The sequence below is a fragment of the Triticum aestivum genome, chromosome 3B (genome assembly GCF_018294505.1).
Source record: "Triticum aestivum cultivar Chinese Spring chromosome 3B, IWGSC CS RefSeq v2.1, whole genome shotgun sequence".
NCBI classification, from domain to species: Eukaryota; Viridiplantae; Streptophyta; class Magnoliopsida; order Poales; family Poaceae; genus Triticum; species Triticum aestivum.
The window spans coordinates 482,800,792-482,819,126 of record NC_057801.1 but is presented as its reverse complement, the minus strand read 5'-3'; positions in this window follow the sequence as shown (position 1 = coordinate 482,819,126).

Below are 18,335 nucleotides of genomic sequence, written 5' to 3'. Positions count from 1 at the left end.
CTCCGCCATCTCACGCGCGCGCGCCGCTATCAACCATGAGCCGGCCCCGAGTCACCTGGCCGGTCTTCGCCTCGATGGGTCTTCGCCTTGATGGCCGCTTCAGTCTCTGCCAAGTCGCCGACTCCTGCAGTGGTTCGCCGGCATCGGCAAACCGCCGTGTTGAGCAGCCCCGTGTCGTGAACCGCCCGGTGTCGCGGCCGCCTCCACTACAGCCCGCCTGCACATCTGCGTGTTTCCTGAGCCATCGGCCCCGCTGCGCGCGAGTTCGCCTCCACCTCCGCTGTAGCCTAAATGGTTTATGATGCAGAGCATCCCATGATCATCCCCATGGACGCATCTACATCCTCTACAACACCACTTGGACCTATGACTCGAGCACGTGCAAGAGCTCTCGAAACCGAGGTGACATCTCTCCTCTCTCAATTCCCTTTCGATTCACATGAGACATGGTTACTACCTCAAACGGAAACGCTATGCATACTCAGGTACCAAGGACTTCACCGTGAAGAAGCTAGGGAGCAAGGAGAACCGGAAGCGGAAGACATACGTGAAGATGGAGAGGAAAAGCGCCAAGGACCAGACTGGCCGGACGATCCGGACGGCGGCCCGGATGATCCGGACAGAGCCCGGACGATCCGGACCCCCATCCGGACGATCCGGCTAATTCGACCGAAGACTACAGAAGCCTTCCCCCTGAAGCCGGATCATCCGGACCCTGCCCGGACGTCCGGACCGCCAGCCGGACATCCGGCCCTGCGCCTCCACCAGCCGAGTCTCCGGATCATCCGGGCCTCCACCCGGACCATCCGGACCAGCCCAGATCATCCGGCTTCGGACCCGGATCATCCGGCCAGCGCCTGTGTGCGCGTGTTGGGCTGAGCCCGTGTACCCCTTCGCCCCCTAGCCTATAAATAGGACTCCTCCTCCTCCTTTTGAGACTTAGCATTGGATTAGCTCATATTTGTGTGAGAGCCTTTGCTCATCCACTTGGATACTTCTCCTCGGAGATCACGACCTCTTCGGAGAAGATCCCCCAAGCGGATTCAAGGCCCCCATCGTGGGAAGATCCCCTCGTGGATTCAAGACCTCCTCTTGGAGAAGAACGGTTCCTTTGTATCCTTACCTTTGTTGACTTTGGATCTTGTGGATCTCTTATGTGTGTGGTGATCTAGCACTTGTGTGATCGATTCCTTGTTGGTTGAGTGATTCTCTCTCGTTTTCCCCGTGTTTTCCCTTTGTGCTTCCGCGTGTTCTTCGTGATTCCCCGTAGGATCCACTCCAAACGTGAAAGATCGACGCTATAGGGTTCCACCCTACATCATATGGTATCATGAGCCACGTTGATCACGTTTTGGAGCCCCTACCCCTCTTTTTCTAGCTTGATTTTGTTGTTTTCGTCCTAAATCCGAAAATCCCCACCAAAAATAGCCCCAAATTTTTTTGTGATTTGTTGGTTTGATGATGTTTTGTTGATTTTGATCCGTGGATTTGCTTGGTTTCAAGTGGATCTAGCATTTTCCCAAGTTTCCCCACCTTCCATCCACGAAATCTCGTCAATTTTGACCCCAAAATCCCCAAATTCCGCCCAAAAAATTCGTCCCCGAGAGGAAATCCCGAGCAGTTTGACCTCCCCGGATCATCCGGACCTCCTCCCGGATCATCCGGACACCTCCCGGATCAGCTGGACCCTCTCCCGGACGTCCGAATACCCCACGCACCCAGAAAACAGAACCGGAGCTGACGAACCCGGATCATCCGGATGTACACCCGGATCATCCGGACCTAGCCCGGATCATCCGGACCTCCTCCCGGATGTCCGGTTAACCCTGACACTGCTTCGGCTGAAATCTTGTTTTGGCCGTAACTAATTCATCTGAACTCCGATTTTGACGTTCTTTAGCTCGTTTTGAAGCTATTGACATCCCCCATCCCACAAAAATACCACCAACATCATTTGACTCCATCATATTTTCTGAAATTTGGCAAGTTGCCTAGGCCCTCCACCATATCATCCGCATTACCACCTCTGACTTCCGCAACCTAACCCATTTTGTTCCCCATAGCATTAGTGGTTGCTTGAGTAGTGATTAGAGTCTCCTAAGGTGTTTCGGCTACTTAGGGATGGTTGCTTCTTCATCAACCACCACCACCACCACTTCCGCATAACCTTGCCCACCATACAATTCCACCCCAACTTAACCCAATTTTGTTTGAGTTGTGGCTTGTGTCTCCTAAGGTGTTTCAGCTACTTAGGGACGGCAACTTCAAGTCCGACTCGTGTATAGCCCATCATTCCACTTCCGCATTGCCTAGTGCAACACCACCACCGCTTTTCGCTACCACCATTTGACATTTGTCATTTGAGATTTTGAGTTTGCGGTTTTTTCCGTTTCCTAAGGTGTTTCGGCTACTTAGGGACGAGTCTCCATCATCTTGGTATCTACACCAAGAACACCGCCACTCATCATCGCAAAGGACGGTAACCTCGACGACACCTTTGTATATTCCCTTGCAACTGCATTGTTAACCCCTAGCCCATTTTGCGTTACTTGCCTATCGAGACTAGCCATTTGAGTATTGCCGGCAACGTGACTTGTGCACATTAGTGGTCTACACCATCCATTGCATACATACCATATCATATTGGTATCATATCATCCATTGTGCCTCAAGTTTGTTCCCCGCATATACACAATTGCTATCTTGGTTTGTGCATTGTGCAAAAGTGGCCATAGAGAAAAAAAGAGAAATAAAGCTTTTAAGCAAAAGAGAAGAGAGCAAAGAGCTCGTGAGCAAGTGCCATAACATCATACCCCATTGCACATAAGAGCCATACCAAAATCTACATCATATGATATCATGCTTGAGAGAAACACCGGGAACCATACATACATAACATACTTGGGATAGAAGTCCATATATTTTGCATCTTATAGGTTGTGCACAAGTGTCGTATCCGCCTATTGAGCAATCGTGCTAGCGTCTCTCTTGAGTTGTGCAACACGAGCGTTTTCCGTGGATTCCACATTTTGTGCTCATTCCTTGGTTGCACGACCCCATTTATCTATCGGTGTGTGCGTTTTCGTGTGCCTTCCATATTGCTATTGGTCTACTTGTTTCACTTGCGAATTTGTGAATCTCTTTCAACATTATTGACTCTTTCTAACATTTTGCATTAAATTTTTGTGCCACTATCCTCACCGAGCTCCACTATAAGCTTTACTTGTGTAGGTGTGAGAACCGACAAGGATTGGTACCAATAGTGCTATTTCATTGTCCGCATTTGAGTGAACTTGATTCATTGTCAACATCGGTCAAGGTACATTGGTATAAGTTCTTCTCTTTCTCCCACTCATATTTGCTCGAGTCTTGTGATGGATAGGCAAGGCATTCCCTCTCCGGTCCTCGACAACAACAACGGCGTGAACAACTACATAACCAAAGCGTCTATCTTCGATCTACAACGACAAGTGCAAGGCACACAATCAAGATTGCGAGAGCGCATCGAGAACATCTCCATCGACATTCATCACTCCGAAGCAAGGAGAAGGGACTACTTCGACAAGAAGCTTGCCGCACATAAAGAGGAGCAAGATGCAAGGATGGAGGAGATTAGGGCCTTGATCAAGTCTTCTTCCACTTCATCATCCTCAAGACGACGACGTTCAAGCCACAAGTCTTCGGAGCGCAAAAAAGATGCAAGTGCAAATCGTCCTCGTCCACATCTACATGGCGACCACCATCACGTTCGTGATCAACATCGTCATGAAGGGCAAGTCACCTCCAAGCATCATGTGCACGACGACGATGAACGCCTTCGAGCTCAAGCGCGACAATGACACCATCATCATGAAGATGCTCCACAAGCGCAAATTCACAAGTCCCAACACGCCAAGTCGAAGCTTCATGAGCATAAAAGAAGACCGCGAGATGACCACCACCAAGACGGCGCTACGGCTACATCAACCACTTCGGCATCTTCGCCAAGTGTTCTCAAGGCATCTTCACCTTTGGATGTACGGCATCTTCGCCTACTTCCCACGAGTACGCATACAATGACTTCATCAAGTCCAAGGCGACTACCTACGAGCGAGGGTGACACTTCCATCTTCGGAAGCCCCCCAAGGAAGATGGCCGAGCATGGGAAACTCCCTTTGGTCATGGAGACGAGCTACGAGGTGCCACATCATATGGACCTCCCACACCAAGACGGTGACAAGACGGTTGAGCAAGGTTCATCCCCTTCGACCACGGCGACGAGCGCGAACCTCTTCAACACCATGAAGTCGGCGCCCACATTGGACTCATACTCCGAGTCAAGCTACGCGACCGCGCATGGAGACATTTGCACCTACACCTCTCTGACACCCACATATGAAGAGATGCCCAAAGTGCCATGTGAGGAGAGCCACCACCACATGAGTGACATGAGTGACTCCACCATACGTGACATTGAGAGCATTTCCTATGAGAGGATGAGTGTGACCACCACTAGCCCCACACAGGAGAGCATGCAACACATCCTATGTGAGGTTGAGAGCCATTTGAGTGACTCCACCTACCATACGAGTGAGAGCATCCTTGAGAGAGTGAGTGAGCCACAACACTTAGAGAGTGAGATAGTTGACACGGCATGTGAGGCCACTTTGATTTCTAACGACTTAACCTCTACTCCTAGTGTGTTTTCTTCTTTGGTGCTAGGTCTCCTACATGATGACATGCATAACCTCGACGAGTCCATCCCTCCAATGGGAATACCGATGGCCATGGTGGAGGATGATACACCCCCCACATGGTTCCATCAAGATGAAGTTGACAACGAATGGATCTTCAACACCTCACCTACAACACATGAGCGACGCTACAAAGGTAACATAGGTGATGGTGCTTCTCTTGTCCCACTAGTGGACTCTCTTGACATTGATTGCTCCCATGATGTTGACCCACCTATTGCCATGCTTCATGCTAGTGAAACTTCTTCATGTCTTGACTTACCTATTTATGATGAATATGATGATGAGCATGTTGAGTTGCCTAGTTGTGATGCTATGCTCCATAGGATAACTTGTGAAAATTCTATTGGTCACATTATACTTGACAATCCATTGAACTTGTCATATGCTATGAGTGAGATCTCCCATATTGCTTCATTTCAATCTCAACATAGTAACTATGCATGCCCCATTAAGATCAATCCCATTTGCACTTATGGCATAGATGACAAGATGATGGTCATTGGCTTTTGCTTCTCTTGTGATGATATTGCCATGCTTCCTTTACATGATTTGTGCAATTCATCTACTATGTCATGCCATGATCACATTGTTTCGAATATGCATTGTTTTGGATGTTGTCAATATTCTCCATGTGATGTTGCTACTCATGCTCATGAGGAGACCCCCATAGTTTCCTCATACATATTAGGAGATCTTGATGCATTTCATACTTTGCATGATTCCCATGATTGCTTGCACCATATGCATTCCATGAATAACAATGCTCTAGACATTTCTCATGATGCATTACACAATTTGAGTCTCCATTATGCGATACATAACAACAAACCTCTCATGATGGATGACATGTTTCTATATCACGCATCTCATTTATTTGAGCATTGGATATATTGTGCTAACCGACACATGCACGTGCGCATCATGATGGATGATGTGTACATCTACCACGCACACACAATTTTTCCTTTTTCCTTGTTTTGTGTAGGTACTCATGTATACTCGTCAACTTCTCAATCCCAAGAGTTGACGAAACGAGCTCTTGAGAGCAATGATGACTTGGGATCCCGTGGACAATCCTTACCACCGTTCCCTTCGCGCAAGGACTACGCGCATCTCTTCTACTTGGCTCTCACACGGCTATGGGCTATATACCATTTGTCCCCTTATGCCCATACTATTGTGTTCCCTTTGCATGTTATGCTTGCTCCTATGCCTTTGCCATGCAATTGTGACCCTTGCTTGCATCTACCCATGATTCACCATTATGCTATTTCTATGTATATTTGCATGCTTGGTGGAGATCCTTGTTGCTATTGCCATGTTTATCATGTGCCCCATGCTATTGATGCTTGTTGTGTTGGGAGAGTCATGATGTTCCATTGCTATTTACATATGGACTCTCGCCAATACATTGATGACATTTTACTCATATCTTGCTTTCATGCTTGTGCTATGACATGTGAATTATTCATGCCCACCATTTGCACACATGACATGCTTGCCATGATTCCTTCTAGTATGTTGCATCTTCGCACTACTAGCTTGCTTGACTTGATCGCTATGATTGCTTGCTATATTGCATCACTCATGTTCCACTCTTACTCGCTTTCTTGGGTTGATGACATATATGTTCATGCCTCTCACTTGATTTGTCTTGAGCATTGTCTCTTGTCTCCATTAGTTGCATCTCTCATATCACCTTGTATTGAGTGCAACCATACTATGCTTATTGATCTTGGAGACTTGGACACTTCACCTGTGATGCATGATTGTTTGATTGAGCCTCTTGTATTTGGTTGTTCTTACATCATAAGCCTTCATACTAGGAAATGCTCCCTTGTCCATTCTTATGATGAGCATGATGCATACACTTGTTGGGTATCTTACCACACGAATGATAGGTTTTGCACTTCCGCTAACCTCATTTGTTTTTCCGAGTGTTTGTCATGTTCTTTCATTTTGAAGGATTCACAAGGCGGTACCATCACGCGGCATATTGGTTATGTGAAGGCATACAAGATGCGCAACTACATCATCCTTGTGACACTCTTAAAGGTGAACTCCTTCTCTTTGAGCCATCCTCAAATACGCATATTGGATGGGTCACTCTTTAATTGTTGTTTCCTTCTTGTTGTCTACATGATACATGTCGTGAACGGAGGCACGACATTGGAGATTGGCTACATGGACCTTCACATTGAGGAGCGCTCGCACTTATTGGATGCACCTTCGGCCTTCCACCCATGCCTCGACATCGAGCTTTGGTACACCAACACCTCCATATTTATTGATTGTGCTCATAAATGTCATGCTCGATGGACATATCATACTCACCACAAGTTTGCACCCCATGCATGGATCGACTCACATTATGATTGCCTTGTTGCATCTTGTATTACCATGTCATCCATGATATATGAGCTTGTTCACTTCCTTAGCAAATTTGTTGTGATCTTCCTTGATGGCATATTCATACATCATGATCATATTTCCCACCATCAATTGCATGATAACATACACATGTTGAGCATCCATTGCCATATTCATGCTATTGATAAACCGTCTCACTATGATATCATTTTGCACCGTGGTTGCATTGATTATATTTACAACACATTTGTGTGCACAATGATTGCATTTCCTCCCATTAATTATTTGCATCTCATTCTAGATCATCTTGATAAGCTTCATGCGCTTTGTCACGACCAATCTTGCCGCACGGACTCATTCTTACATGATGGACACTTTGTGCGCGCTAACCATTGTATTTCCGAGTGTTGCTTGTGTTTGCTCTTTTTGCATGTCTATCACTCCGGCGACACCTTGGACTACTTGGATTGCGCCATGTCTTCAACTTCGTCCAACTACAAGTACGTCTATGACAACCGTTTCCATGGTGATGAGGATCACGATCCGAGGTCGGATCTTTCCCAAGGGGGGGGATATGATGCGGAGCATCCCATGATCATCCCCATGGACGCATCTACATCCTCTACAACACCACTTGGACCTATGACTCGAGCACGTGCAAGAGCTCTCAAAACCGAGGTGACATCTCTCCTCTCTCAATTCCCTTTCGATTCACATGAGACATGGTTACTACCTCAAACGGAAACGCTATGCATACTCAGGTACCAAGGACTTCACCGTGAAGAAGCTAGGGAGCAAGGAGAACCGGAAGCGGAAGACATACGTGAAGACGGAGAGGAAAAGCGCCAAGGACCAGACTGGCCGGACGATCCGGACGGCGGCCCGGATGATCCGGACAGAGCCCGGACGATCCGGACCCCCATCCGGACGATCCGGCTAATTCGACCGAAGACTACAGAAGCCTTCCCCTTGAAGCCGGATCATCCGGACCCTGTCCCGGATCATCCGGACCCTGCCCGGACGTCCGGACCACTAGCCGGACATCCGGCCCTGCGCCTCCACCAGCCGAGTCTCCGGATCATTCGGGCCTCCACCCGGACCATCCGGACCAGCTCAGATCATCCGGCTTCGGACCCGGATCATCCGGCCAGCGCCTGTGTGCGCGTGTTGGGCTGAGCCCGTGTACCCCTTCGCCCCCTAGCCTATAAATAGGACTCCTCCTCCTCCTTTTGAGACTCAGCATTGGATTAGCTCATATTTGTGTGAGAGCCTTTGCTCATCCACTTGGATACTTCTCCTCGGAGATCACGACCTCTTCGGAGAAGATCCCCCAAGTGGATTCAAGGCCCCCATCGTGGGAAGATCCCCTCGTGGATTCAAGACCTCCTCTTGGAGAAGAACGGTTCCTTTGTATCCTTACCTTTGTTGACTTTGGATCTTGTGGATCTCTTATGTGTGTGGTGATCTAGAACTTGTGTGATCGATTCCTTGTTGGTTGAGTGATTCTCTCTCGTTTTCCCCGTGTTTTCCCTTTGTGCTTCCGCGTGTTCTTCGTGATTCCCCGTAGGATCCACTCCAAACGTGAAAGATCGACGCTATAGGGTTCCACCCTACATCAGTTTAGTTTCGTGCGCGGCTTCAAATCGCCGAAGCCTCGCATTCTGCTCCAAATCGGCCGCTCCGGGCCATCGTTCCTCTACATCTACTGATGCCGGCTTCATCAACCTCCTTAGTAGCTGCCGCCGAGTTACCAGCCTCCACACCCGCTGCGGCGCTTCAAGTCACGAGCTCGTTTCAATCACCATACCACCATGTCTCTATTTCCAGGCTGAGTCGCCGGGGCCTCACGGCTGTTGCTTCAGAGAGCTGCTTCATTACGAGTCGCCGGCGCCCCTTGGATTTCGGCCGCACTCAACCTCCTAGGTGTGGCGTCGCCGCTGTAGCTATGGCCTTAACCCATCAAGCTGCATTTTTCTGTGTTGAGTCGCCGCTAAAGAGCCCTCTTGTGCCACTCATCGCGGACTGGCCCTGTTGTGTCTGCTGCGAACCGCCTGGCCGTGTGCTGACTCCGCCTTGGTCAAACTGCCAGCCCGTCTTACCTCTGAAGTATGCCTCAAGCCGGGGCCCTCACTCGAGACACCGGTCGATTCCCGCGCGTTCGTCATCACCGGAGTGCTGGTCGTGCCAATTAACCCGCCGGCCGTTTCTTCCCTTTAAGCCGCTTTGCGTGGACTTTGTGTCGATCCGCTAATCCGGCTGCTGCTGCTTCGCATGAATCCAATGGCGTACTATTATTCAATGGCACGAAGAGATTCATTACATATACGCACACGCTACTACAAAGCCCCGCAAAGACAAAAAGTTATATGCTGGCATGCTTTTGTGCCACACGCACATTACATGGAGATTCAAAAAGGAGAAAATTCATCAAGTCGCTGTCTAAAAGCGCTGTGCGACATCTTACGGGATGGTTTGATGACTTGTCTACCTGATTTTCTTCGTCTCTGCCGCGGCTGACTACTACCTCGCCTCCACCACTGCTGTTGCTACGGTCTGCTTCAACTCGTCGTACCGTGGCTTTCACCTCTGCTGCTGCTACACTCTGGCACTGGTTCTGCTACGTGGTTTATTAAACATCAGGACAGGTGAGGTACAAGTTCCACTATGAAGTAAAACTTTTCTCCAAGTAAAGTTCGTCCGCTGTCCGGCAGAGAACAACAATATCATCGGTTATTCAAAGGCATCAGGTGATATCCATCTAACTCTCTTTTATCAGCACATACTAAATTGTTTGAGAGCAATTATTTGGTCTATGATAATTTTTTGCAGGACCATTGTTCCTTACAAAAAGGTGTCGCAAAAGGGGCGTGGGCAAAAAATTTTTGTGCACTAGCGCTCGTTTTGCGCAAGTTGCCACCCCTGCTACCTCAACACACGCGACTGACTCATTGTCCGTGCCCATGGCTGACTTGCCTGCGTCCGTGCCGTTCCCAACCGTGCGGCCAATTTTCGCGATTGCACCGGCTTACAATGCCACGGACGACTCGCCTGTCCCGCTCTCGCGGCCAGTTCACGCGTCCACACCGGCTTACAATGAGGAGGACAAACTTGCTCGCACCGGCGTACGATGTCGTGGCCGGCTTATCTGTCTGCTCTCATGGCCGACTCGGCTGTGATTGATTTCAACTTTACCGCAGTGATCATCAACTCTGCGACGGATTAATTCCGGTTCAACACATCAGGTGAAATCCATCCAGTATATTTTATATTATCTATTGCTTTCTTTAAAAGAGCAATTACTCTGGCTTGCAAGTTCTCCAGTGCAGGACAAGTTATGTCACTGAGATGTTGAATGAATCATGCCGGTTTATATCACGGTTAAATATGGAGAGTCTCAAGCCAACTCCCCGAGTAGTCTTAAAACTCGGGGGCTACAGTGACATGACTCGGGAGCTCCGGGTCATGGGAAGGGATGATAACCCGGTTCCGGAGGACAGCACCATACTGATGAAAATTCCAGTTTAAAATCTGGTTCAAGAGACATCTTTCTCCCGCAAAGCTTTGAAGTTTTCAAAACCGGTTCAACATCCGGATCAAGGTAAATTTGTCCCTTACAAAGCTTTGAAGCTCTCAATATCCGGTTTAAGAATTTCCGGTTCAAGAAGAATTTATCTCTTGCAAAAAGTTAAAGAATGCCGAAGAGAACCTGTTGCCATGATGCACGGTTCAAACATGGGTATCCTGCCTTATGGGCTCATCTTCATATGATCACTTGGTGGCTTCCTGTTCAAACATAGGTGTATTCACCAAAGAGAACATGGAGTTACTACCCTCTTGATGCGGCTATTAAGACAATATTATCATCAGGGGCCCAAGAGAGATTGTTGCACAGCACAACTCAAACATAGGCACCCGGCGAGCACAGCTCAGAAATATATCACATGGGGGCTTCTGCTTGCAAAGCGGAGTCCTGTCCATTAATCCGGCTATCACGCCACAACAAAGCTTGGGAGCTTCACACCCAATGGGCCAAAGAGAGTCTTGTTGCTACGCACAACTCAAACATAGGCACCTAATGAGCACAGCTCATCACGTTACTTGGGGGCTCCTTGGTCCAATACCAAGAAGTTTGAATGGACCCTTGTAGCCGGGTATCGACCCACGGCTTGGAAGCCTGGTGTATTCACCTAAAACCCCGGGTTAACCTACCTTCATCAAGTAAGACACTCCTATCCAGGTCATCCTGGCACGACCCTCCGAACGTTTGACAGTTACTCTCCTTGAGACCCTGCACTTGTCAAAGTTAAAACGGTGATTGGTTAGTTGGAGGTCCGTCTTAAAAGGCTTTGTTAAATGGTTCAACTCAGTGGCCTGGCAGCCCACAAAAAGCCTCGAATTTGGGCCTGGCAGCCCTCAAAAAGCCTCGACTACACGGTTTTATTTGCCTTTGTCAAGATTTTTCTCTTTTGATAAATTTTATGTTGAACCGGTGTCTATTGACCCGGCATGACTATCAGTCATCACATTAACCCGGTGTTCATTAACCCGGCTTGACTTTCAGCTACAAGTTGTCAGTACATAATCAATGGTGAACCGGCATCTTTCAGTCCGGCCTGGCATTGACTATAAGTTGTCAGGATGATCATCCGGTGTTTATTTACAACCCGGCATGGTTTTATTATAAACCGGTAAAATATGAGGGGAGTTATCATACTCAAGATTTCGGTTATCACCCTTACTACAAAAAGTTGGTAAACCAATGATGTGATTCAATGTCACAGGTATGATATATTTCATATTTGATTATTCTTAAATGCAGCCTTGGTTATACACCTGGGTTATAAGTTGGTCATTATAACCCGTCCGGTGGTAAAACGCCAGGACACTTTAAACTTGTTGTATGCAGAAACAGGTTGAATAAAGCATAAATACAAATCACCGGTGTTTATTAACCCGGCCTGGCTTTGGACTATAAGTCGCCAGTATATATTTAGATTGCGCCATTGAATTATGCGCTTATAAATCATTGGGTATATTATTCAAATAGCCAACATGGCTGGATTTTTATTATGGTTATCAATAACCAATATTATGATTGAGGTTTTCAAAGTCGCTTTAGCGCAATGGCTATCATATTGTCAATGGGCATGATTTATTCTACAATTGAAGGAATAGTCCCGAGTTGCTGCAGGCTTACAACCCGGCACTTGGGGGCTATATTATTTAAGTTGAGATTACATCAAATATGCAAGTCTCATGTTGCTGCAAGCATGCACCATGACACTTGGGAGCTAATGCAAAGTCATTATTCGCTCACCTTATTGAAGACCCGACTCATCACATCATAATGAGCCGGCCCTTGAGGGCTACCAATTGCTCATGTCAACAACTCAAGGTACAAAGCTTTTTATTCGTTATATTAAAGGGTCCACTGTTCAGTTGGTAAAGCACAAGGCTCTTAATTTTGCGGATGTGGATTCAAGTCCCATGATGGGGGTTACATCATATGGTGTTATTTTTATTGAAGTATATATCAAGTCCCAGCTCAATATTATCTTACTGAGTCGGCCCTTGGGGGCTACACATCATTGCTCAAATCTACATGATTATACCTACAAAGTCCCTGCTCATTATTGCATAATGACCCGGCCCTTGGGGGCTACACTGGTTAAAGTTTTATGAGTATAAGACAATTACAAAGTCCTAGGTTGCTGCAAGCATGACAACCCGGCACTTGGGAGCTACATAATATGGAGTATTCAGTTTTTACTAAGTGACTAGGATGAACAACATGGATTTCTTCTTAAGTGGCAGTATTTATATTGAAGCAAGTCTTAAGCCATCACGTTGTTCTGCTCAAGACTTGGGGGCTACAGGTATTATATTATTATCAAAGAACTATTTTCAAATTCTCTGTTTTGAGCAAACTGGATTGACCCGGCGTCACCAATCATTATGACCCTGTGTCTGCAACCCGGCGTCATCAACAATCATGAACCGGTGATTGGCAACAATCATGACCCGAAATTATCAGTTTTTATAACCCGACAATGGTGGTAATCATAAACCGGCAAGTTTTACATCTTCAAGCCGGCTGGATATCAGTTGAATATTTCAGAGACTAATATTTTTTTCAAGTTAGAGCATTGAAGGCCAATTCAAATGGATTCTTTATTTACAAAATATCTTCTGCAAGCAAATCAATTATGAAACTGGTCTATTGACTCGGATACTTTACAAGGAAGAAATGACAAGAATTCAAGGATGATCAAGTGCCGGTCTACAAGAATATTTAAACCGGAGCACAACCCGACAAATTTGTTCTTCTATTTATGTTGCAGATCAGTTTAACATGGATGAATCCAAATTAAACTGGGGGCTAATGTCGGGGATATACCCCGCAGTATAAACCACCGGATGTATGACCCGGCTAGAGTTTGGCGATTCACTGGCGACCCACTTGGACATGGCGGTTTACGATTCATTGGTAATCCAGCAGGCGGGTCAGAGGAGCGACAAGACCCAGTGGCCCAACGGGCGGTTTATGGAAGGCCGGATCACGCTATGGTGGGCCGGTTTAAGAAGAAAGGCGTGAGGAATATTTACTTTACAAGGAAGACCCGGACTTGTATCCGGTTTGTATTAGAAGGGAGACTAGTCCTAATCCTAAAAGGACTCCACATGTAACCCGCCCCTCTAACTTATATAAGGAGGGGCAGGGCTCCCCAAAGGGGGGGGGACAATCAAGAAACAATCTCTAGGGCTAGACACAACTAGAGGATAGCCGGTTTACGGCGACTCCCTCGTGATGATAATGAGATCTAGCCACAAACAGCATGTAGGGTTATTACCGGATGATGTTTCCCGGGGCCCGAAGCTGTCTAAACCCTTGTCTTGTGTTGCGTCTCTCGATTCCGCTCAACCCCTCTCAAGCTATCACATAGATGCGTTGGCCTCGCGACTAAGTCCTTACACTAGGACATCTGATGTGTTAATTCCACGACAGATACTTGAGGTGACAATGGAGTATCTAGGTTACATTAGGATTTTGGTTGATTTGTGTCTTAAGGTGTTATTCTAGTATGAACTCTATGATGGATCGAGCAGAAAGAATAGCTTTATGTTATTTTACTACGAACTCTTGAATAGATAGAACAGAAAGGATAACTTTGAGGTGGTTTCGTACCATACCATAATCTCTAGGTTTGTTCTCCGCTATTAGTGGCTTTGGAGTGACTCTTTGTTGCATGTTGAGGGCTTATTATATTATCTATCTATGTTATTATTGTTGAGAGAACTTGCACTAGTGAAAGTATGAACCCTAGGCCTTGTTTCCTATCATTGCAATACCGTTTACGCTCACTTTTATCTTTAGTTACCATGCTGTTTTTATTATTTCAGATTACAAAAACCTATATCTACTATCTATTTTGCACTTGTATCACTATCTCTTAGCGGAACTAGTGCACCTATACAATTTACCATTGTATTGGGTGTGTTGGGGACACAAGAGACTTTTTGTTATTTGGTTGCAGGGTTGCTTGAGAGAGACCATCTTCATCCTACGCCTCCTACGGATTGATAAACCTTAGGTCATCCACTTGAGGGAAATTTGCTACTGTCCTACAAACCTGTGCACTTGCAGGCCCAACAACGTCTACAAGAAGAAGGTTGTGTAGTAGACATCATGCAGTTCCACCAAAATCAACCAAATTCGCGCGTAGCTTGTATAATTTCGCCCTTATATGTTGCAACGCCTTGAACTTATGGGCACCTCCTTTCTTGTGGTGGAAATGAATGATTCGATGTATTCATGAACATTTTGTGTAGTTCCCGTTGAAATCAAGCTGAGCACCCCTATTTGCAAACTGTACTATGAATTGACAGTTTCAACACGCACATACATGGTCCATGTAGAGCACACTTTTAGAAAAATGGAACTCACCAGAAAGAATCCTAGAACAACATTATACTTGCGCATCACAGCAAAAAAATGGAGATTTGTCAGTCCTTCTGAGCTGAAGTTAGTTTGGTCTTGTGGGGAGTAATGTAACCATCCTTCAACTGCTCCTTCTGATGAGAAGATAGACAGGGCTTCTTCATCCTGGCATAATCGGTACTAGTCACTTCACGTACTCCATATTCTTCTTCAGAGGAAGATGATCCTGTTGTGCAAAGACAAGAGGACTACTAAATGCTAGCATCCCTGTTTGCTCTAAAAAAAGGAAAGGAAATATTTAAAACAACACAGATGAAGCACTTCTGAAGGACAATACCACTTTTTCAAGACAGTATCTAAATAGTAGCACAACACCAATAGAGATGACAAAGCTCAATCATATGGATGAAATCAGTGGGCGAGTACCAACATTTGTCTGAAGGCTGATTGTGTAGAGCATACAGATGAAGCACTTCTCCGGAACCATCTCTTGCTATCTACGGGGGTGGCCATGCTTACTATATACTCCTCGGTTAGTTTAATGATTCCAACATCTTCTTGTGCAGTTCCACTAAGATATATGGTATCTTCAAAGAAGATCCCTGTTTGCACAAGTAGAGATAATTACGTATGGCATCAAATCAGTGGCAAAACAATTGCTCGTTCCAGCCAGAGCAATAAATTAAGATGCAAAACTATATCATTACTTGTGTCATCACAGTTCCAATGCTTCATTACAACACCGGGAGTTGATTTTTGTTTTTCTCCCGCTTGTTCTTCCCCTTCATCACTTGGTTCAATAACAGACAAGCTTCGCCTTCAATGTAAGATTTGCCATGTCAATTAGGGAGCACAAGTATAGTACTAAACTTAATTTTCTGATGAAAGTGGCAAAATACAGGACAACCGTTGTGAAATATCCTTATCTTACCTCAATGAGATATTACGGTGCACATACAGATTGGAAGTCTTGTCTCCATTTGTGCAGTTCACTAAAATCAAGCAACATTATCGTACAAGTAGCACAACATATGAAAGCACACTGCAGAATCATGTGAAAGAAGGCTAGTATTGACCTCTCATGATGCGGAATTCAAACAACGCACAAGAAGAAGATCTGAACCAAATTCGCCTTAACGGATAGGAAGTAAGATCTCCTCTTGTGCAGTTCCACTAAGATCAAGCAATCAAGCAACGTTGTCGGTGTGACATTTTGGTTGAACTGCACAAAACACTCTTAAAACAAAAGTGTTTTGTGTAGTGCAACAAAAGGTCACAATGGCAACGAGGTGAAGTAGATAACCCTGTTTACACAGAGGTGCAAAGGAAACAATTAGTGGTCAATAACGGTGGATGACACAGAAGCCAACAAAAAGAAGCATCTACCTTATCTAAATGGGAAAGAAAGCAAGACAGTAGCATTTCTCAAACGGTGGCATTGATTAATATTAACATAGAGATTATATTAACAATAAAATTTGTTAAACATGTAATTTGCTTTTAACTATGGCATTGCATCAATTTTCCAGTGGCATTATTAGAGGGTGTTTGTTTACACGGACATTTTGGTGTAGGGACTAAAAAAACTCTGTGTCAGTCACATCTAAACCAAACAGGAGGGACTTTTAGGGACTAAAAGTGGGAATTTGGGACTAAAGAAAGAAGACCCTGAGGGAGTCTTTTTGGGACTTTTTCCAACAGTTGCCCCTGCCACGCATCGCACCTTGTTTCTATTAGTTCATTACTAGGGGTAACATGGTCTTTTAGCATGTCATTTAATAACCTCTAGTCCATGTTTAGTCCCTGGAACTAAGAAGGTAGGGACTAGGGAGTTTTTAACCATACCGGACCTTAGATTAGCAACAGCTGATGAGTTGCATGGGACAGTGGACGCACCAGCACCATGTGCATCTACCGATGTACTGTGGTCATGCATAGTCCGTTGCAACAAAGAACAAACAACCAAGGAGTATATTTGTGTTGGTCCCAGTTTTGTTATCTTTAGACACCTTTCCCTATGTGAGCGCAGCAAATCTAGTCCTGCTCAAACTCTACAGCCTTGTCCCTTCCTTTCCTTTTTGAACTAGTACTTTTGCCCCTTCCTTTCCTCTTTGAACCACATCCTAGATTTATGTGATACAACTTTCCCCACTACTTTCCCCCATTCATTTCCTCTTTGAACCACGTCCTAGATTCATGCTATACAACTTTCAACCTTCATTTCCTCTTTGAACCACGTCCTAGATTCATGCTATATACAACTTTTCCCACTACTTTCCCCCACTCCTTTCCTCTTTGAACCACGTCCTAGATTCATGGTATACATGCAGCTAGAGCAATGCATGTGGAGTAAGTAAAATATACCTTAAGGTTCTTGGGGCGTGGCTCGGTGGGCGATGGGACAGCGCCGAAGAAGAAGGGGTCGGAGGCCCTCCCGCGCCGCCGCTAGGTGGAAAGTGAATAACTGCACCGGTAGTGGATTCCCTCCCTCGCCGACAGCGACAACGTTAAGCCTCCTTCCCTTCCCGGCGGATGGATCCTGTCGGCTCTTTGAGCAGAAGTGAGGGGAGGGAGAGAGGCCAACGAAGTCTTGTTTAGATCTGGAGAGGGCGAGAGAGTGTGAAGAGAACAACTAAAGCGTTGAGGCTCCAGCGGGAGAGGGCGAGAGAGTGTGAAGAGAGCAACTACAAGCGCTGAGGCTCCAACATGTATATATATACTGGAGAGAGTGTGTGAAGCGTGCAAACCCTAGAAAACATTTTGACCAACCCGAGACCTCAAGTTTGATGAGCGAACAGGCTAACCAGCTACACAACCCTCCCATTATGTTCAACGAGAGGAAAATAACCTTTTATACATTCCTGCATTCGTGTGACAGGCATGCCGTGTTTTTTTTTGTGTGTGGGAGTCATTAGGATTTCAATCATAATCGTGTCGTGTGGCTTTGGTGGTAAGACTATCCACAGTGGTGTAGAAATAATGCAGCCTTAGTCACCTTACCTCTCTCCACGTAGTATGTTGGGTCCCACTAGTCAGAGGGTGAAACAAACAACTTAATAAGAAAAATTAAAAGCGCCAGCGGTGTATCTTACTACCTCACACATCTCACTACTACTCAGGAACACTGTCCAATTGATCCCTCTGTTCGCTCACGTACTATTTTAAGTGAATCCTTATTATAACATGCACACAAATTTTGGGCACTTGTATTCGACTTAAGTCAGTGTGCCACCATATCTCGTATACTTACTACTCCCTCCGTCTAGGTGTAATAAGTCACGTTAGAAGGT